This window comes from Lepidothrix coronata, unplaced genomic scaffold, assembly GCF_001604755.1.
Source record: "Lepidothrix coronata isolate B3197 unplaced genomic scaffold, Lepidothrix_coronata-1.0 Scaffold2, whole genome shotgun sequence".
Classification (NCBI taxonomy): Eukaryota; Metazoa; Chordata; class Aves; order Passeriformes; family Pipridae; genus Lepidothrix; species Lepidothrix coronata.
This window is the reverse complement of record NW_016690182.1, coordinates 11,422,019-11,443,276: the sequence shown is the minus strand read 5'-3', so window position 1 is coordinate 11,443,276 and position 21,258 is coordinate 11,422,019. Positions and strand designations below refer to the sequence as shown.

The 21,258-nt window shown below is 39.7% G+C and overlaps 1 protein-coding gene and 1 long non-coding RNA gene across 5 annotated transcripts in view; one reads left to right on the top strand and one right to left on the bottom strand.

Moving 5' to 3' along the window:
- LOC108497582 overlaps positions 1-4,142 on the bottom strand; it is a 4,401-nt gene extending 259 nt beyond the window's left edge. The window contains exons 1-3 of one of the 2 annotated variants that reach the window (XR_001874888.1): positions 3,533-4,142; positions 1,252-1,353; positions 1-967 (exon numbers count right to left, since the gene is read on the bottom strand). The exon at positions 1-967 is cut by the window's left edge and continues 259 nt beyond it. This is a non-coding gene — a long non-coding RNA (uncharacterized LOC108497582). Of the gene's footprint in view, positions 968-1,251; positions 1,354-3,316; positions 3,369-3,532 lie in introns of those variants that run through there. The other variant, XR_001874891.1, reaches the window with a different exon arrangement.
- LOC108497536 (connector enhancer of kinase suppressor of ras 2-like) overlaps positions 1-21,258 on the top strand; it is a 169,936-nt gene that overhangs the window by 22,504 nt on the left and 126,174 nt on the right. The window lies entirely within an intron of this gene.

Below are 21,258 nucleotides of genomic sequence, written 5' to 3'. Positions count from 1 at the left end.
TGCAAAAAAGACAGGGGGCTTGATGTAAAAGGAGACCTTGAGGTAAGAAGAGAAAAGCAAAATAAAATACTGAATGGCAATTTTTCAGTAATTGTTTATAAGCACTTTAATACTGAATCTCATAAAAAAACCCCAATGCTGTAACTTGTTAATAAGGCCAATATCCTTCAGTGAACAATTTCTTAAATTTACAGCTATATATCAGCAACTCCCTTGAATAATGCTGAAGTTAGAAGACCTTCTCTGGGTTAAATCATCTTTATGGAATAGGGTAGAGAAAACAATGAAAATTATGTCTATAACTCGTTATTCCGAGTCAAATAATGTTTGCTTCTGCTAAATGCAGACAAAGTAGTATTTTTGCTTTGATATGCATTCAAACAATGAACTAGGTCACATTGATATAAAAAAGAAGTTAAAGTTTTGTGGGTTTAAAAGGCTAAAAGTATACAGCAATGGATGCATAAATTATGTGAGGTCAGTTTTCAGACAGTAGACTTACTTTCTTCAGTTGCAATATATATATTTACATGTGAAATTGTCTTACTCCTTGGCAGATACAATTATCCTGAACTCCAGTGCTTTCTGCAAAGTTCTTGGCCATGGAAAAACTACCAAAATTATTTAGCAGACAGTGTCTTTTTTCCTCATAAAACTAGAGAAGTAAGATTAAGTGTGTCTTTACTATTTTTGATAATGTCAGTTCCTATTCCATCTTGTTACTCCTGACAGCATGTAAATATTTAATAGCACTCAAAAGGTAACTTGTCTGGAAAGAAGGAACAACATAAATATGTAAGTGAGAGTTGAGTACCGAGCTACTCAGCCTTTGGAAAAAGTCTTACAGTGAACCTCAGTCAGTCCAGTACTGTGGTCCTGCCTTATTGAAAACTGCACAGTCACATCCATATCAGAAAGTGAATTAATGTCCTTGGAGTTGCACACAAAAGGACTGTTTCTTGGATTCCTGCAAAGAGACATACATGCAGACATATATATATACATATATTATATATAGAGAGAGATATATGTGCATCCTTATTTCTCAATATTACCATACATATTTTTGTTGACAGAGATTAATACGCGTGTTCCTGTGATTTGATAAGGTCAAAACTTTTATCTGCTCGCTTTTAAATGAGGCAGATTCAATTATAGACATGCCAGCACAACCTGACTGATCCTCAGGCAAATACATTTGGGTTTGTCTAAGTTTCCCACCATTTTAGCATGAGGATTTGCAGTTTTTACCTCTCTCCAGTGCGGTTCTTCCACATGAGATGGGATCTTCCTGTCTTTTCCTGTTCTATTTGATCAATTCCTTTCTCCTGAGCTTCTTTCTCCCAAAATAATCTGAAAGCAAAGGAAAGCAAAGCAAGTGGAATGTGAAAACAGTGTGTAGTCTCTATCTTATTTGCCTAGCATTGGTTTCTGTCGTGTTCATTTTTAAGTTTTTAGGCAGTATTTAAAAAATCCAAGGAAAAGAAAACCCATTACAAGAGTCTGACAGTGTTTCTGCACCAGGCTGAAGCAGACTGATGAATGGTACTCATCTATTAACCATTAAATGTCCATAAATCTGCCCATAGTATCTACCCAGTATACTGTAAATGTTGATGCTGGACAAATTGTAACTAAAAAGACTTGCTAAGTTATTTGCTGTTTGTTATCTTCTTAAATATAGTTTAGTAGGCTTTTGAAAAAGGTATGTCTATGTGCAGGTAGTGCTATTTTAAATATACTACCAAAATTGCTTGGCTCCAAGAAACTAATATTTTAATGATTATGTTGCACAATAGGTCCCAGACTAACACTGAGCTGCACTCAGAAAATACAATTGATCAGCTCAGAGCTGTTCATGCCTTAAACATCCAATATCCTGAGCGTATAGAAATATTTCAGAGCAGAAAAGAGCAAAAGATTATGATCCAGCTCTCCCTGCAGCCTCCAGAAAGCTGCTCTGAGAAAGACTCAAGAGTCTCTTTGATCTCCAATACACGGAGTAAGGTGTGAGAGGTTCTGTAAAACTCCCATTTTTCATTACCACCTCCAGCTATTTTAGCAAAAGCTGCAGCACTTGTCACTGATTAAATAACACACTTGGACATTTAGTTAATTGCCTGAGCCTCCAAGATAAACAAAATTGCTCAAGTAAAACTTGCTCCTGATTTTTATATGGGTGTCAGGTATATGATATGGATTTTTTGGTGTGAATTTAAAACTTAATTTTCATGAAATAATTTACATTTAAAAAATTATGACATTGCACACTAAATAACACGTTATGCTTACAGCACCAAGGTGATGTCAAGAAAAGACACGTTGAAGAGATAAATCTAATATGAACCCTTCTTAAATTACCAATCAATGTGAACAACCTCTCTGCATTTTGCTGTGCTAAAATATATTGCATAGGATATGGAAAATACAATAGATACAGCACTTCCAAAACATGATGCTGTTCAGAAACTGGATCACTCTGTCAGCATTTCCTGCCTTCTGGATTTTGTGTTCCTATTTAGATGGGGTACTGGGAAGGAATTCTCCCCTGTGAGGGTGGGGAGGCCCTGGCACAGGTTGCCCAGAGAAGCTGTGGCTGCCCCATCCCTGGAAGTGTCCAAGGCCAGGTTGTACAGGGCTTGGAGCAACCTGGGCTAGTGGAAGGTGTCCCTGCCCATAGCAGGGGGTGGGACTGGATGATTTTAAGGTCCCTTCAACGCAAACCATTCCATGATTCCTTGAGACACAGCGATATTCCTGTGCCATGTCCATCCCATGGCATGGGGAATGGAGTCCGGGGCAGGGTGAGCCCAGGGCTCCATCAGCTCCAAGCCTTCCTCAAGAGAGCCTCCTGGGAGCAATACAGATGGTCCCAGTCACTGAGGTGTCAGAGGGACGTGGAGAGGAGCATCCCTGTCTGAGCGGGCATGTTTTGGGCAGCAGCTCTGCTCTCCGTGAGGAAGAGGGAGGATGAGGAGGGGATTCCCCTCCGGGCAGCCTGCAGGACCCTCACCCCAGGGACCACCACCTGCTCCTCAGAAAATGGTGCTGTGATGAGGGGTCACAGCTGCTGTGAGATGGGCTCAGGGGGCCAGGAATGCCCAGAGGGTGAGGTGGGAACGTGAGGGGGCAGGATTGGGGAAGCATGGCTGTGACTCAGGAGGGAGGGCTGTGGGACGGGCACAGGGTGCTGAGGGTGCAGTGGACATCATGTGGTGCTCCAGGGGCTGGAATGTTTCTGGAGGGGCATCCAGGAGGTAGGGTGGTGGGATGGTGGAGGAGAATGGGAATGCGAGAAAAAACGGGATGTCAGGACCTGGGGCCAGTGAGCCGGGGGCACTCCTGCTGCCTTCCTGAGTGCTTCCTCCTCAGGGTCTGGGGTGAGGGCTGAGGGGGAAAGTTCCAATTTGTGTCTGAGGAGGAGGGTGTGTATACTTATCTATACATATGCACATATCTACCTATCTATCTATCTATCTATCTATGCATTAGCAGAAAGAATGCCAACAAAGTGCGAGGGCCCAAACCATACCCGAAATGAGCGGGAAGAGCGTCGTCATGAAGGGTTGTGTGGAGGGGACCTGGATGCGGCCCTGGAGCAGAGGGACAAGCCACTGCTGCAGCCACGTGTACATCAGTGCCTGTCTCTCTGCGTGCTCCCTGGGTGCCCTCTGTACACTGTGTGTATCCACGGCTATATGATGGAACCCACTCGGGATGCACTGATTGCAGTGAGTGTTCCTGTGGGATGAACGCTCGCTGACACGCGGGGGAGCGAGCAGGACAAACAGATGCCACGTGGGGAGACCGAGCAAATATGTGTGAAGGAGATACTGCTGTTGTTTTCCAAATATTGATGAGGAACTGTTAAAATCAGAGTAGTCAGTCACGCCGCTTTGTCTGTTTAGTTTCTTAAACTGAGCACAGGTTGAGTAAGCACTGGCTGTTAAACAAAAAAACCAACGCCACACTCACTTCTAACCTCATCCACACCTTGATTTCCTATCTAATCTTCTTCCCAACAGTTTTATGTGCCTTCTGCCTAAAGGAACAGCTCACTGAAGTACTTGCAATTTCTCCCTTGGATATTATTGACTAAAAACATACCTATATTCAGCCTCAGTGTGTTTGGCATGTGCCTGTTTGTTCATATATCAAATACGAATAACTATCATTATCTAATGTCCTTAGAGAATGTGATGGAATAAAATTCCAAATCGCATTTGAAATTCCACATTTGCTGCAAGTTTTTGTGTGTATAATTTTCTAGGAAGTGGTGAGGTATATTCCAGTTGAAATCACATTAAGCTGTTGAGGGAAGCACTGGTCCATTATTTCCCGCTCCTTCCCTAGTCCATTACAATCCATATGCGCCGCAGTCAGGCTTTTGTGATAAATAGCTCTGCAGAAGGTAAAAGCTGCTCGTTTTCTTTGATTCCATCTGCAATCACCTCTCAGTTATTGAGGCTGCAGGTGCAGCTCCGTGGAGCTGCTTCCCTTGGAGCCGCGTGGGTGTGGAAGCGGAGGAGCCGCGATCTGGGACTGCTGGGACCAGGGTCAGTGCTCCCTGTGGGATCTCTGCTCTCCCAGCCCTCAACCTGCCTGGTGCTTCCCTGCTCTCTGCAGTTTATTATGTCTGTGTTTGTGTAACCACTGGTTTCTTCCCTAATTTGTGTTACCAGAACTCTCAATTACTTCAGGTAATTGAAAGGCGGTTGTGTTTGGGGTTCTGGCAACTTGGTGTGATTTCAGAACAGGTTTTACAGTCATTTTCCACTGGAAAACTAATGACAGTTCTTGCAAATACAGCAGCTGTTGGAGAAGGTGTGAGGAAATTGAGCTAAAACCTCTGTCAGAAACAGGTTGGCAGCTTGGTTTGAGCCAATATTTCAATTTTACTGTTTAGCTCAGATAAATTTGAATCGGGCTCAGTCAGCGCATGTCGCTGGTTTTGCTTCACAAATAGGCTCTTGCTTCCAAGACAGTACCTTTTCCTTAAAAAGAAATTAAATATACTTCAAACATCAGAATTTAAGAAACGGTCATGCAGAAAACCAATTTTTAAAAGTGAGTTGGGTATTAATAGTCAGACCTGAATCTCTTTTTAACTGTAAGCAGTAGTATAAATGTTCCAGGACTGACTCATACTTTGAGTGCTTGCCAAGAATGACGTGAGTAAATATCTCCCAAAGCCAGCTCTTTTGTAGCAGACTATTGTTAACTGGCATTTGATATATTATAGCAGCATTCATCACAGCTCTTCAGATAAGGTTCACTCAGGAGAACAGTTGCATTTGTTATTTTCCTTTTTCCTCTCCTTTTCTTTTCAGACAGTCTCATTCCGCTTTGTTTACAAACCGGAGCACTTGACCCAAAATGAAATAGTGCCACAAAAATTTCAGGAAAATGGTGTTGTTATAGATACCCACTTTAAGTGTAGATGTTTTAGCATTTTTCAGCCTGTATCTCTCAATGGTAGGGAGTGTTTGACGCTGTCAATGCCACAGAGATTGAAAACAAGTTTCCCTCACATTTAATCTGGAAGGTAATTCAGGAGCACTTGTACTACCATTTCCAGGAGCTACTCTTGGGTTGGGATTTAAACACAGCCTGAATATCAATTTAGGCTACTCCTTCACAGTGGCTTTTGGAGCAAAATGGCAGAAGTTGCATATTTTGAGTTTTATTCATTAAGTGGCAGTGAAACCAAAGGCATGTACCTGAAAACCTTTATTGTTGGAGAATTTCTCAAAGATTTTCTAAATTCAGAATTTCAGTTACATCTTCAATACTCCTTGAATATTGTAGGCAATATAGTGCTCTATTAATTTTTTTAGGTGAAGTATTGTTGGAATATCACCACAATGAAAGCAATGTCACAAAATGAAAGCAAGAATTTAGGTTCATAATCATAATATGTAATACAGTGGTTGAAAACGAGGTGGTTTTTAATTTCAAGCAATTACTAAACTGGCAGCAGAAAGCCAACATGTGAAAATAGTGTTTAAATCTTCTAGGTGATTCTTGTAAAATTCTGTTGCTTTTTCATAAGAGAATGAGGGTAAATCCTGCCAAGTGCTGCAAACCATGATGTCAAGTTTCTGAATCCTCCAGTTACTACAGCAGGTTTTCAGATCTTTGGGCACCAGACAAGGAGCTCTTCTTTGAATCTCCAGAGAGATAGCTTTACAGCAGAGATGTGCCTTGAAGCTGGAACATTTATTCATGGATCAATGGGTGGCATTGCTTGAGAGGAGCTCAGCAGCCTTGCAGTCTTATTCCTGTCAGTATGTTTTGATGTTAGACTGGAGGAGATTTGTCTAACACTTGAAAGGAGGATTGGGATGGAGAAAAAAAAAAAAAGGAAATGAGATCAAACAAAGGCCTGATTATATAGTGTTTGAAGAGGAGCTTCCGGGGCATATTCAGCAGGTTTTAAATATTAATCTTATGCCCCTTAATTTTACATGTAAGTAAAAAGATTACACTTCTAAACAAACAAGTCATGGTCAAAATGTGTAAGGTGGAGACCTTATAGGTGAGATATTAATTACATATTCATGGGAGGAAAAAAGGGTTATTTTACCCTATGCCTTGGAATTTCAAAGGAACCCGTTATGTTGGCCCAGTTTGCATCCTGGATAGAGCTCCAATTATCCCTTTTTATAGGGAGAACATTATCTGGATGCAATGTTTTGTTATTCTGCCATAGTGTGAACACTCCTACAAGGAAATAACCTGCTCAGGAGTTTGTAGCAGCAGAAATGTTTCCAGGACAAAATCCTGCTCTTTGCTCAGATTGGTCCATCAGCACCAAAGCTGCTCCTGTGTGGGAGCACGTGCCGGGAATCCTGCCAGGAATCTAGAGTGGGATATTTGTCATTGGACAAAGGGCATAACAAATAGCTGGGCAGTTTTTGTCTGCAAACACTCGCTGATAACAGAGGGAGGGTTATAAAGGATTGAAATGTTGCTCTCAAAGTGGTTCCAGATTTTGCTGTGGAGAAAATCTTCCAAATACAATCTAAGGCCAGACTCTTTTACTGCCCCTCTAACTGTGCTGCTCAGAGAAACACTCCTACAAATCAATCTTGAATCCTGTACAAACTGCAAAGATAAAATAGACAAATTTAACACTTGAAGCCACTATAAATAGTGTTGTTGACAGCATCTCCTTTTGATCATGCACATCTTGTTTTTCTGAGACCAGTCTTGGCATTAGGGATTGCTTCGGTCTGTTTTTTTAGTTAATTTAAAAGTGTTCTTGTTTTGGTTTGAGCATTCAGGAAGGAATCAGGATAATGTAAATAAATGGAGTGTCTGCAGTGAGAACATGCCCTCAAATCCAACTCCAGATAAATCCACAGCCAGCAAAAGTGAACCAACCCACAACAACAAGGTTGGCCCTCTGGTCCCAGACAGCTTTTAAGCTCACTCACTTTACTTCAAGAATCCACTGCAGACACCAGAGCAACAATTTCCAGAAATACATTACTCATCAACCTACAGATGCAGGGAATTAAGAGTGCAGCCTTCATTTCTTTAGTCCTGAAGTTCTCTACCACTTAAAGTAGAGGAAAGTTTTATTTGCTTATGGTGGTAGTAATTTTACATCTTCCCTACGAGTTGATCTCTTGGGAATAATTCCACTTTTTATGATCAGAAAGGCACTGCATTCCTCCCAGGCAACTTCTCCCCTCAATCCTAAGGAATGACTACCAGACCAGAGTCCTTGTAGTAGAGTTGTTCCAGTCTTGCTGGTGTGAAACAAGAAGGTATCTCATGTGGAATAAAAAATTAATTTGAACAGCATGATTGTAACAAGTTTCTCTTTATTTGCTTGGCATCTCATTCTTATGTTTTTGCAGTCATATCTCACAATCAAAAAATGTTTTAGTTATTCAAGAGGTTCAGTGAACATTGAGAGACTCAATCAAAACTACAATTGAAGGCCTCCTTTTTTTTTTTAATATTAAGAACTGAATTTATCCAACAGTTGACATTCAGTGAAACTTCCTGGTTTTATACCAGAAGCAGTTGTGTCCAATTTATTCATAGTAAATAAGGATCACCACATTGGCCCAGGAATTAAATACATAAAACTGAGCAAATCTCGGTCCCAACCAGCACTCTGTATTCCTGCTGATTTTTGCATGAGGGATTTTTTGGGGGGGAAAGGAAGAAGAGGAATAATCTGCAACGTGTTCAGTGAGTCGAGTGTAAATATTTTGTGTTGTTTGGTCCCCCAGCACCAGGCCCTGCTGACAAACCTGGCTTCCAACATTCCCTGGGAGAAGCTTTGTCAAGTGGGGCTCTGAGTGACAGATGCTGACCTATATATTTGCTGAAAGATCTCTAAAACTTGCTCCCAGTTAGGAGATGGTGGTGATGCCTTAATGGCTTTGTGATTCAGGAGTTATTCATGCTCCAGTTTTTCCCTCTGTGTCGATGCCAGCACGAGTGTGCTCCGAAGGGGGTTGGAGCAACAAAATTGGTAGAAATGTAGGTGTGTTTGCAGCACAGCCCTGCTACAAGACCTTCAACAAGAAGAAATATATATTTTTTTATCTAATTTTTTTTTCATTTCTGAATCAGGAATTCAAAATTCAGCTTCTGATTTCATGGATTACAGTATTTTCTCTGTAAATGTATTAAACCAACAAGGGAAAGGGTGGAGTTTTGATTAGTTATGCAATTGTTCCCACTGGTATTTTAATAGACTTAATTGCAGAGAAATTCTAAATGAAACATAACTTTTCCCTGTTGTCTTTTTAACTTTTAGCTGCTTATTTGGGTAAATTTTTGGGTTGCCTTTAAAGTGGCTTGAAACCAGACAACAAAATGTAGATTTTAAAGCAGTTGCAGATAAGTGTTGGCTTCAGTCTGAAGGGCTGCAAAGAGGAATGAGCAGATATTTGCTCATTTTAATGCATTTTCTGAATGCAGACTTATCCAGAACATAAAATATGACTTAAAAATTTGCTAAGATATGTACAATATCAGCTAGAATAGTTCTACTCCTCTCTATTTTTTTAATTCAAGCCATTTCTGGCAAAGCTGAGTTTTATTAAGGAAAGCAAATTACTTGGCCAGTTGTTGAAGGAAAAACAAACAGCGATTAATGCTGTTTATAAGCAGTTTTTATGGTGTTAAAATTCAAAAATCAGTCTTGCTGAAAATATTACTGGCTGAATAAAACTCTTATTTTGTTAGCTAAGAGGGATTCATATATTTTCATTATTATCTGAGTTCTTGAACAGCATGTGGAATCAGAAGAAAGGAAAATAAACATGGCCCCCGTTCTCTGTGTTATAGAATTTGGGATAAAAACCTTCTCAATCTATAAATAGAAGAGTTTTTGAGCTGCATGTGGATTTATTTACTACATGTCTTCATTTTAAAATTATATTCTAGGATATAAAATTTATCTCTGTACAGTTTTATGATTGGCCTGGTTAATGGAAATTATTGAGCACCCTGTGAAAATAGAAACATTAAACGTTTACATTTTTGGTGTGAATCATCTGCTTTGACCTAAAAGCAGAATAGAATGGTTCTAAAAATGGATTCCCTTAAGGAAAACTCCTTTCAGCTTTTTGTAATGTGCCAGTGACACAATACTATATTTGCACATAACAAAATACTTTAATTATTTAATTATTAATTAATAAAGACCAGTGTTTGGCATTTACAGTCCATACATTCCCTTGGGTTTGATCAAGGTGTGAGAATTGGAACAATGAATATTCTTAAAAAATACCATTCCTAAGATGACGTATGCATTTATATTTAATTCTATATAAATGCAGCAAATTTTAATCATTACTAGAATAATTGCCAACTTATTGGGCTCCTTCTGAAGGGGTCTGTGGACAGGCTGACTCCAGCATCTCCTTTTTAAAGCATATTGTTGTCAATACACTTAAGTTTATCCTGGTTTTGGTATTTGTTAGAGTGTAGAAAAGAGATTCAAATTGTTGCCATGATGTGAAGATTCTGATTATTCCAGAGGCTTCGTGGGATCCACACACATGAAGGTAGAAGTAAGGATTTGGAGTCAGATATAATAAAAACTTTCAGGAATAAATAGCTTTTTACAAGGCTAATGGGAATTTATGAGTGAAAATAACACCAGTACAGGAAGCTTTGGCATCTTTTCAGGAGCAGGGGAGGACAGGGATCCTGTGTAATTGATTTTTCAGGGCTGCATTAAATCCCATTTTGGTTGTGCCTGATTGCATGGCCAGCAAACATCTGCAGACAATTTGGGCAAATTCGACTGACATTTTGTTCCGTAGCTGCAGGATTCTGCTGGACATTATTTTTAATGCACAAGCTGTGCAACGTCATCCTTTGGAGAATTCCATGTTTCTGTTTATGCCACATTTCCCTCCAAAATAAGGAGCACTCTGTGTAATTTGCCAAGTGCCTCATTAGATGTTACATTGCTCTTTGCTGGGCTTATTCAGACACGGGGCTGAGCCTTGATTTGTTTTGAACACAGCAAATGCTTTCCTTTCCCTGCCCAGTTATTGACTGTGGATTTGGGGGTTATTGACTCTGTATTTGGGGGGTTTTTTTATGTGTTTTAGAGGTGGTATGAACTCAGCTTTAGGGATGTGGCTCCAAGCATTTCAGCTGAATGCAAAGAGCCACTTTTAGATCTCTGCTAACAAGGAAATGTATTCAGGAAGTGTAAATAATGAGCTTGCTAATGATAGAAAGAGGCTGATTCTCAGGGTGATGAACCCACTTCTATCCAAAGTTTGCCTATGATTGTTGAATTCCTGTTTAATTATGAAAGATGATGTGCTAATGATAAACCCCTCCTATCAGATCAGCTGGAGAAATCATCTGAGATGCGAAGGCTTGACCTTTCTCAGGTGCAGACTTTTGTCTCCATTATGGGATTGCCTGATTTCCTTCTGGGAGGGGATAAATTCAGGCAGCCTTTCCCTAGAGCTGTTCTCAGCTTTTGGTAGTTGCTGGCATTACTCCTCTAGAACTAGACCAGAGTTTTTATGGCTTTGGAGTACTGTGCCCTAAACATTTCTATTAAAGAAATTTTCATTTTTAAGCCCAAAGCTACTTCTGGTGGTAAAAAGGATACTGGGAAAGCAGTTCTAGAATATATATTTTTAAGTAATGCTTTTTAAAAAGCCCAGTTTCATTCCCAGTAGAGCACCACATGTGTGTGACCATAACAATTGTGCCAGTGAGTTTGAGACCCCTGGGGAGTGAATTTTGTTTGCTGTAGTTGCTCAGATGGGTTCAAAACCAGAAGACCTTTGCTACATGTTCTCTCAGGAGAAGCATATTTGGTTTTCATGGTGTTTAAAGAAGAAAGCAGGTATGTCATGTTAAGTTTTTCCCTTTCAAATGCTTTCAGGTATGTTTGATAGCACCAGCTATTCCAGGTATAGGGTAAAGTAACCCTTAGAAATATTTGGGAAAAACTGTGAAAATATCAGTTTATTTTTGGTTACAACATGATGGTTGACTTCTTCTATAAAGCCTGGATGGATTTCAGTCATTTTAATGCATACAAATGATACATAATTTGTTCTTCATCTTTACAATTTTTTTTTATATCTCTTCAGTGTAAAAAGTCTTTTTTTTACTGTACCTAATTTTGCATATCTGTGCCATAGGATGTGCTGCTGTAGATGATTCTGTGCCGTGATTTTTGAGGTGTGAAATGGATAAGTGCTCCTGATCACTGTGGTTTAGGCATGTGCATGTTAGTTATCCTCGAGTAAGAAACAAGCCTTAACATAAATAGATAAAATCATCCAGTATTGCAATTCAAAAGGCTCCTAAACTTTCAGGTCTGTGTCTAAAGAAAGTTCTCTGGTGCTTTGTCAGTGCCAGGGTGATGCATTGATGAGCTTTCACTCCTCAGTGCTGAGTGTGGGTTGGTGAGCTCTCTTGATCACACACAACAACTCTTCGATGCTCCTAAGGTGGTTTAAGGGAAGATATTTTAAATAACAACTTAGAAACACACGTTGCATTGAAAATGCTACTTTTCCAACAGAGTGACTGCTGATTTAATGAGAAATGGAGGCTTTTTTACCCTGGGCTCTCTCACTGCCCCAGAACACCCTTCCCAGCCCAGTAACCTGTTCAGCCCCCAATTCTGGGAAGAGGGGCATGTGTTTGCTTTGGGGTTTGTTTTTCCTTTGAGCCAATTCCTGGGGAAGTTTTCTGGTTCATGTCAGGGTTAGTAATAAGAAAAGGGTTAGTAAATCTTGGTTGAAATATAAAATACTTGGCTGCTGCCCTTCTCAGATATTTGCCTTTATCGGTTTAGATTCCATGACAGAAGTTTCACTGCAACTCTCTTTCAATACTTTGGATTAATCTTGGGTGTTGTGTGTGCGTGGGTGGAAGGGGATTAAAGCTGTGATTTATTGCTGTGCTTGATGGTGCTTGTGAAAGGTCAGTCCTAAATATCCCAGTAATCTATTGCAGTCTTCTGGCTGGTGGAGGGTCCCTCTGGAAAACCACAGCTCTTTCATGCATTTCATTACTTGGGGAAAGCCCTTTTGAAGACCTGGATCTCAAGATCCATGTCACTGTAGCATGTGCTGAATATCTTTGTCCAAAATGACCTTCTGCTGATTCCTGAGGCATCTGACTCTGTTAGTGTGCAACTGGTTCTGACTGGTTCTGCTGTTATTCCATGAAAACTTAGTCTTTACCTATGATTATCCTGAGTAAGATATCTGAAATTCTCAGCTACTTTAGAGCTTGTTTTAGTGGGGCAATTTTCCTTCTATACTCAGTGGGGCCAAATACAGCAAGTGGAGATGTTAGATGCTGTATTTTTGTGGTTTTCCTGTTCACTTTTGCATTTTTATCTTGTTGGTAAATATGAACATTTGATGCTTTTAGCACCAAGACCTGCATTTGAAATTAGGGTACAAAGAAGGTGTAACAATGAGACCTTGAGACTGGAGATATAACTGGGGATGGCCAAGAATTCATTGAAAGAGAATAAAAAAAGCACCTTTTCCAGCTTTTTATCTCTTATCTAGAGAAAATGGATTTATTTCAAGTAATTTCTGCCTAAGAAGTTTGGATTTGGGTTGGTTTTATCTTCTTTTTTTTCTTTTATATTACAGCCTAAATAATGCCAGCACTGCTTGATTTTATGCTTTTCTGCATCTTAGTTGTGACATAGGGGTGACTTTCAGAGATGACAAGATTTCAGGTGGAGATTATGATTATTGATGCTTTAATTAAGGAGCTTGGGCAGCAAATGATTTTCTCACACACAAAACCTTAGTGGCTTTCACACGATAGTGAACTTAATAGGTGTTACTTAATTCCACTGAATAATTAACTCCATAATTCAAACTCAAACCGTAGCTGCTGGACAGAAGTGCAGCTATATTCCATTTCTGTCAATTTAGTACTTACTGTAATACAGAGATTTTTAGCACCTACATGAAGGAATCTCTGCCGAGGAGCAAAGATTATCATTTTACTGCTCAGCGAACACAGTTTAATATAGGTTTAGATAAATCTAATTTAAGTGAGATTAATCAAATTCAGCCTAATCCAATTCAATGGGCCCCCATCTCCTGCCTGTGCAAGTACCAACCATATGTAGGGTTGGCTGGGAAATAAATCACGGGGCTAAAAATGCCTCTTTCCCCTCCTTTTCTTGCTCCAGGGTCAATTTTAAGCAAGATCATGTAATTAATCCTGTTTATAACGTGGTTCTGTGCAGCCTCTCAGCAGCTCAACAGATGGGTCAGGGATCCTGCAAAGAGGGCAGAGACCTTTCCCCAGTGGTTTTGCTGATGGAGGGGAGAAAGTTGTACAGAATCTCTTCTGGCAGTGATGTGACTTGCCTTGCACAGCTCTGCTTGATTTCTGCAGAATACCTGCAGCCCTAATTGCAGCACAGCCAAAATGTTCTTAAGGACTCTGAATTCTGTAACATTTTGTGCTGCGTCAGCAAATGACAATTCAAGTTACAGCCTGGTTTTAAAAATCAAGCTCCAGTCCTCAGCTGGGAGAAAAATCTTTTCAGAGGGCCCTAAAACTGTGTAACTCTAAGCAAACACTGGGTGTGTAGTGAAAGAAAAAATACCAACAAAGCAAACCCAGAAAACATAACAAACAAAAGTAAACACACAACAAAAGCAAACAAAAGCTTAAACAAAAGCTAACTCCCCAGAAAAACTTGTTTCCCCTTTCTGGATTCTTGAAACAGCTGTTAATCATGGCCATCTCAAGGGATTCTTGTTTAAGTGGAGAAAAATATGTCCCAAGGATCTTAGAATAAATCCAGATTACACTGGAAAGCAAGGAAGAGCGTTACTGCTGTAAATCTAAGAGAATCTTAACTCCACACACACACTTTGGCACTATGATGATTTCTGAAATCTTGTTCTGTTGCTATTTTTCCATTCCCCCCCTCTTCCATTTGTTTCCTCAAAAATAAGCCCCTGAAGAGCTTGTTCATCTCTTTATCCACATAATCTTTTAAAATATTTAAGTGGGAGCATATCTACACCAAACCCCCCAGTCTGGCTGAATGGAAACAGCACGAACACATTGCTCAGAGCCCAAATTCCTGCTCTGGGATTTGGCAAATTGCCTGAATGGGTAGTGATAAATAAATATGATGCACTAATACAGTCCCTCTAATGTTCCCCTTTTCAGCCAGAACGCTGCTTTTTGACATTTAAGGCTCCTGCAAGGTTTCTCTAACGACCTTCGAGTGCTGCTTTTTCACTCTTCAGAACCTGCTGCCCAGGGCAAGATTTTATTTACATGGAAGAGCATTCCTGGAAGTGTAGATTAGGATCAATAAAAAGATTGAATCCAAGTCAAGGGGTGGGGGGGAAATTAGGATTCTTGACTGAACCAGGTGATGTTCATAAAAATAAAACAGATCCCCACAGAACCTGTAGAGCAGCAGAGAGGGCTCAGCAGTTTGGCTCTTTTCTTATGTGCATGATATATTCTCCACCTTATCTTAGTTTTTTCTCATTTTTGGTTTCCCAGAGTTTTTTTTCCTAAGGCTTCCAGCTGTTGATTTGAGCTTCTTGAAGGTCTGCAATGAGAAGAACTGAAACTGGCAGCTACACATAGTATTTAAATATAGTAATATGGCAATTAATTAACAGTTATGTGAGCAGTAAGTTATGACAAGTAGAGCTGACGGAATAACAACTCTAAGAGAATCAGGAAGGTTTGTGTGCTACCATTTGCAAAGCACTGCAAACTTGTTACTAAAGCAGAATTTTCCAGAGAGGTACACTTTCAAATGTTGAACCCCAGAATTTCCACCCCTTCTCCAGGGTGCTTGTTCTTCTGCTTAATAACATTCACTGACCCTTTTTCAGCGTTCTGTTGTTTGTTTGTTTGTTTTTTTGAAGTAGCTCATTCCCATCTCTTTGCCTGCCTTTAATCTCCAGCCAGTCTCTCACTGCTGAAATTAAAGTGCTTCAGTTCCTGGTATCTCCTTTCTTTGAACAGATACAAATAAATTGGGGCTGTATCACTCAGGTCTTAGTTTTTATAAATTAAATAAATTGAGGAGATGAACTGAGGATGTTCTTCTAAATCCTGCACCACTTTTATGAGTCCTCTCTGGGTTTTATTTTATTAACAGCCTAAAACTCTAGGTATCAGACTGGGTGCAGTGTTTAAGTACCACTTCAGCTGTGGTAAAATCCCTCCCCTATTTCTCTCAGTACATTCTTACATATTTATCTAAGCTCAAGTCGTGTCTTTCACCGTGGAATTATACCCTGGGGCTCAGATTAATTTACTGGACCATCTCAAGTCTTTCCCAGAGTATCTGATTTCCCTGATGTGCCCCATTCTGAGAGTGTGTCCTTCCTGAACATGTAAAATGGACTTGGCCAGCTAAAAAATTTACTTTGAGGGGATCAAACTCGTTGAATGATCCACGTTGTGCTGTACAATTGTCCCAATGGCATAATTATTTACATTTTTATCCATCTCTCTGGGATCTGTCCATTTTATTTGCAGTGGTCTAATATTTAATACCAGCAGAAACTTTTAATGAAGGGCAGAAGGAAATTGTGGTAATTGCATGTCAAAAATGAATCACCTGCCAATGGATGGGAATAATGAAGAGACATTAAAAACTTGGTTCAAAGGAAGGAATGAAAAAAAAAGATTGGTATGATTATAATAATGCACAAAAGGAATTAAATGAGGTTAAAGAATGACTTGCAATGTGAAAATGAGGATTTTTACTGTGATGGAGAAGCAGACAAGGTGCAAATACTGTAAATTTGCTATCCAGTTCCAACATCCTGTTGGAATTGGATAGGAAGGGTAGAAAGGACTACAGTGTCTTATATAATTAAGAGAGCAAAAAAATATAAGACAAATAACTGAAATTAGACATCTTTTTGCCTGCCCCTCTCTTTTAAAGTGTCCCATTAGGGTGTTTTTTCAAATAAATTTAAAGTACATTTAAAAAAAAAAAACCAAACACAAAGCATTCTCCATGGATCAAAATTTGGGGATTTCTCAGTTGTATTTTTCAGTCCTGCCATTTCCATGATGTGCTGTAAGTTATGTAAGATTTTTTGGTTCTTTTCCCTTCTGTCCATGGAGGAAGCTGTTGGTGATGGGCAGCCTCAGCAATGCTGAGTGTGAAACCACTGACTTCTTATTTTGATCCCTAAATATTGTACAGATCCTGAACTTGCAGGATCCAGTTTTAACTATGGCGTTTTCTCAATCATTTTTCTGGGTATGGTTTCACTTCAAAAGCAAAAAAGCCACCGACGCTTCCCTTACTCTGCTCAGAGATTGATTTCATTCTCTTGCTGACCAAATTAGAAAGCTTTCTGCTTGGCTGCTGCAATCAGGGTAGACAGGATCGTTTCCTAGAGGTGAAGTTTTGCATAATGTCTCCACAGCGTTATTACTCCAACAGGAATCCCCTGGCTTTCCTTGGGAAGTTAATTAGAGTCTGTGCAGGGAGTGAGTCAGACGGAATTGTGTGGCTGGGAGTGTGTGTTGATTACAGAACTGAAATCATCCTAATGGCTTCTCTCAGTCTGTTGGTAAAAGCAATTACTGGCTGGTAAATTTTAAAGCTGTGAAATGCAGTTTTAAGAAATCCTTTGCTTAAAGTAAATTTAGGAAAATAACACACACAAAGGGAGTGGCCTCCACTCTCTGCCGTGTTTTTGGCTGTGTGTTTTATGGGGACAGGGACTTTAGGACCTGTGTTTGGGAGAGACTTTTTGTGAAAGTATAAAAATAATGGCAGTGAATTGAAAAAGCTGTGAAGCTGTAAATGCTTCCTAATACTGTAGATGACAGAAATCGGTTCAAAATATTTGTAAAATATTAAGGATATACCTTTTAAAGATCTGCACATGCAGGTGGTCACTCCCTCTCCTGCTGAGTCAAGCACTGCCTTTTGTCTCATGTATTTTGCCTTTCAGGAAAATGAGAAAATTCAGGGTTGAAGTGAACCAGGCATTAAAAGATCTTTTTTTTTTTTTTTGCTATACCCTTTGTTGCCATCTAAAAAACCCCAAGCAAAAGCCTTTTCCACCTCCTGGGTGGCTGGCTTGCAGAAGTTATCAGTAGGAGATTGTGATGGAAAGCTGAGCATGGAAAAATTTTGGTGCTTTTCTCCCAAAGCACCATGGATTTCACAGGCAGATAAGGATAATCTTCCTAGGAAGATTTCCCTCACATTAATAATACTTTGAATAACGGTGTGATGACTCCAGAGCTTTCCCAGATGCTGTCAGAGGGATTATTATCCCATTGATACCTGTATATTTTACTTTCCACTGTGTGGTGATTACCTTTCGATTTTTCAGTTCCTTCCTTTCACATATCAGCTGTGGTTCAACAAAGTGCTGTTTGTATCTATTAGTATGTCATCAGAAATATGATTTCGTGATCACTGTTGATGGACTCTGTTACCTGCAGCCAGTTCTGCCCGTTGCATTTGGGTGCTGGGCTCACACCCTGTCTGTGCTGGTGTCACCCTTGGCTCCCAGCTCACCTTTCCTTAGGGAGAAATCAGCTCTCCCTGATGCCAGGAAAGGGAAGAGCCCCACTGGAGTACAGATCTGAGGCAGGAGGAAGCTGCACTCCTCACAGCACTCCTACAGCTCTAGTTCAAAACCCGAAGATTACAGAATGACTGATGGTTCAGATGAGCCATTTTAGAGTCATCACAACATAGCAGAAAAGTAATGAATGTAACTGACAAATCCATGTTTTCTTCACAGTGCTGTGATTCATATAAATGCCAGTCAAGAAGTAAGAGGTGCTTTCTCATTTTTAGAAAAGCATTTTTTTTTAACCCAGCATTTTAAGGCTTATCCCAGGTTCCTGTCAGCAGCAGATTGTTCCCTCAGGAGTTTCCCTTTGCTGTGCTGTGTGATGTTGCTTCTATCTAATGTCCTTTATTTCTCAAGTGTTAACTGGGCTAGCAGCAAAGTTCCAAAACTCTGAGGCCTCTTTGCTGTGATTGTGTCCCACCCTCACCCTTGGACTTTATATGATATATTACAGAATATCACTTGTAAAACCTCTGAGAGCCACTGAGCAAGAAACCTCAGCACTCAGGTTTGCAAAATTCCTATTCAAAAGTAGGATTCTCTCCTTGCTTGCTGGAAAACTCCAATTCCAAGAGAGTGCTGCAAGGCAGGACCCTGTTAGTGCAGCACTGCTGTCTGTGTTCCCTGGCCTGCTCTCTCAGGGATTGCTGTGGCATGAACAGGTCTCTTGGTATTTAAAGCAAAACTTGGGCACCTTTGCACAGCTGAGATTGGTGACATGGAGACCCTGTGTGCTGTTGTTTCAATCCCTCTGTCTCCTTCCTCTCTCTCGTCCTGTCTTTGAAACAAAGAATTTCAGAATAAGCTCTGCATAGAGGTGGGAAGGTCATGACTGAATTGTAGACTCTTCTTTTCTTCCCATCATTTCATGATCAAACACTGAAGGACTTTTCTTACTGCTTTCCAAGAAGGTTCCCAACTTCCCTCTTTCCCCCCCTTCTTTTCCTTCAGTTTATTCCTCTGCTGTCCCATTCCCTGGAAACCCCTAATTCAGGAATTAAGTTGCATAGCTGAACCCTGAAATGACTCTAGAGAGAGAGAAACAAATGCAGGCACAAAATAATTGGTGAGAGTGTGTTCCTATGAATTAAGAGCTGTGGCAGGAGATGCCGGGTGGCAGATGAGCTGTTATTAGATTTTCATTTGATCCACTCATTTTTCAACTGTTAACAATGGAGTTGCATTTGGATAACAAGTTTAATTTGTCTGCTAATGACTCATTTCTGTACTTGCATATGTACATCTATTAGGAAGCTGTGGCCTGTACACAGTAGAGGAAAAATATCGAAAAAAGAACGTGATTTAGTTTAAGTGCAATATTCATCACGACTGTTTTACAAGTAATTGCCTAATTTGAGCATTATATGCTCCTCTTAAACTGTATTACACAAAACACCATTTGTCTTTTGTCTGTTGACTTGAAGATATAATGTTAAATAAATAACTCTTTGCTAGAGAGGGTCAGGAGGGTGTTTTTTACAGGAAATGTGTCTGGAGCTTTGTCTCAAATGGAAGTGTTAGCAGCCAGTTTATGTAATAAACTGGTGGACAACAAGGAGTTGGTACATGCTGTCCTACTAAAGTGATTCTAAAAGTTCTACCAAAGCAAACTGCAACAAACCTTCAAATTGTGAGATAATGGATATATAACCTTTTGTTCAAATCAGTCCTAGTACCAGTGGGGCAGAAGGTTGCAAATGAAACATAAATCTTGAAAAGGAATTATCACATGACCGTGGTATAGTGGAGAGATAAATCTGATTTCCCTGCTAGGCAAGTCTGGTAGAAATTGCTGTTAAGAATTAAGATTTACATGAAAAAATACAATACACTGAGAAGAATAAATAAGGGTTTTAGAAATGGACTTGTGCCTTTATATCTGCCAGAGTTCTTGGTGGGAGTTGGTGAACATGCAGATGGGGACACCCTTGATCTGGTTGATGGTATCTCACATCTCTGTATTATGTAACAGGCAATTCTTGTCTTCTTAGTGTTTAAGATTCCCTTAATTTTATAGACCAAGTTTAATTGCAGCTGAATGCTGTTAGAATTCACTAAATAAGGGCATATTTCTTCCCCTGCCTTATTCATGAGAAGAGCAAAAGGAGGCTCTTTCCCTTGAAAACGGAGTTTTAATATTTAAAATATTAATTTTGTGTTTCCCATTTGTTACCACTCGCAGGGGGAGGAGTTGTAAGCCTTACATTAAACATTTCAAACATGCATATACTTCAAGGAGTGAAGTTTGAATGTAAGTTCTAATGTGTAACCTCCTGGCTGCAAATTGTCTGCATTGAGGACAGACATACAGAGTAGTGCCAATGCTGAATTTGACAGCATTGACTCCTGCAGTTGCAGTGACTGTGCTGGGAAGCCATTTCTGGGGCTTGATTTGGTTTTAAAAATATTTAAAATCAAAATCTGCTTGCTTCTGGGACATCTCCTTGCTCAGATCTGCCACTTGATTTGCTGTTGATACCATGAATGACTTTGGGAGGTTTTAGAAGAAAGTTAAAGAATTTGGATGTGTTTGGAAAAAGAATATTTTGGCATCTCTGACACCTCTGATGGGAGGTTGCTTTGAAGGTGTTGTAAGGAATGCCATAATAACAGATGAGCATTAATCAATATTTCCTCTGCAACAGTAGAACATATTTCCTGCATAATGGTTGGGTCTCTACAAGTAGAACTTTATAATCTCCTCTGTATAGTCCTTTGATTCACTGTTTCCAAAACTCCTCTGGGCATTGTGCCTTAATATGAGTTATTAATATCAACTATGACTTTAATTCATCACTAAAGGGGGCAAAAAACACCACAAGCATCCAAGATGGAATAATACTGCAGCCAAATCCTACAAGTGTTTGTGTACTGATTATTTTTTAATGTGTAAGACCTGAGGATCAAACGGTTTTTGAAGAAAAAAAAGAGATTCAAACTAAATTTTAAAATAACTTTTACACAGCTGCAAGCTTTATTTATTTTTCTTTTTTTTTTTTTTTAGACAACAGTAAACCCCAACCCCTTCTAATTAATGGTTATTTCCTCCAGTTCTGGTTCTTTACACTGGGAAACCTTACTGTGTTTATCCCTCCATGGCAAGACTTGCACCCCTGAGCAGATGATTTTTACATTCAGGTCTACTCTTGTTAATGCATTTGTGATA